This window comes from Dipodomys spectabilis, unplaced genomic scaffold (genome assembly GCF_019054845.1).
Source record: "Dipodomys spectabilis isolate Male_0828 unplaced genomic scaffold, ASM1905484v1 ptg000070l, whole genome shotgun sequence".
NCBI classification, from domain to species: Eukaryota; Metazoa; Chordata; class Mammalia; order Rodentia; family Heteromyidae; genus Dipodomys; species Dipodomys spectabilis.
Genome location: NW_024870747.1, coordinates 6,940,861 through 6,941,680, shown reverse-complemented (window position 1 = coordinate 6,941,680; position 820 = coordinate 6,940,861).

Here is an 820-nt window from a genome sequence, read left to right as displayed (position 1 = left end):
CTGGAGCTCGAACTCATGCAAGTATTGGCCTGACTCAGGAGGCTGAAATTTGGCCATCATGGTTTGAAAGCAACCTGGACAGGAAAATCTATGAAATTCTTATCTCCAATCAATCAACAAAAACCTATCCCCAGTGTGGCCACCACACACAAAACAGTCTCCTGGAATTTCTTGATTGGGTGTGCCTTTACATAAGATCTTATATTTCAGCCTCCTGCATTTCTAGAATAACAGACATGAACCAAGAGTCCTGGGTTCTCTACTTCCAACCATTTAATTTTCTTATTGTGATGCTGAGGCTGGATCTCTGAGCCAGGGCATGGTTTCAATTGGCTTTTCATTCAAGGCTGTTGCTTTACAACTACAACCACAGTTTTATTTCTGGCATTTTTTGCTGGTTAGTTGCAGACTTATGCACTTCCCTGTCCAGCCTGGCTATGAACAACAACCTTCAGATTTCAGCCTTCTGACTCACTAGGATTACACATATTGACCAAAATTTCATGCATTGCTCATTTTGAAACTTTAACTGGATTTTCTCACAACATTTTTATTCTTTTTCATAATCCTGAGGCTTGAATTCAGGGCTTGAGCACTGTCCCTGAACTTCTGTTACTCAAGGTGAGAACTCTACTACTTGCGCCACAGTGCCACTTTCATTCTTTTTTATTTATGAGGTACTGAGGAAACAAACCCAGGGATTCAAACATGGTAGGCAAGCACTCTGTTACTAAGCCACATTCTCCGCCATTCTTATACCTTTTTATTTGTATTTTTATTTCCTTGTGTATACTGGTCCTGGGTCTAAAAATCAAGTGCT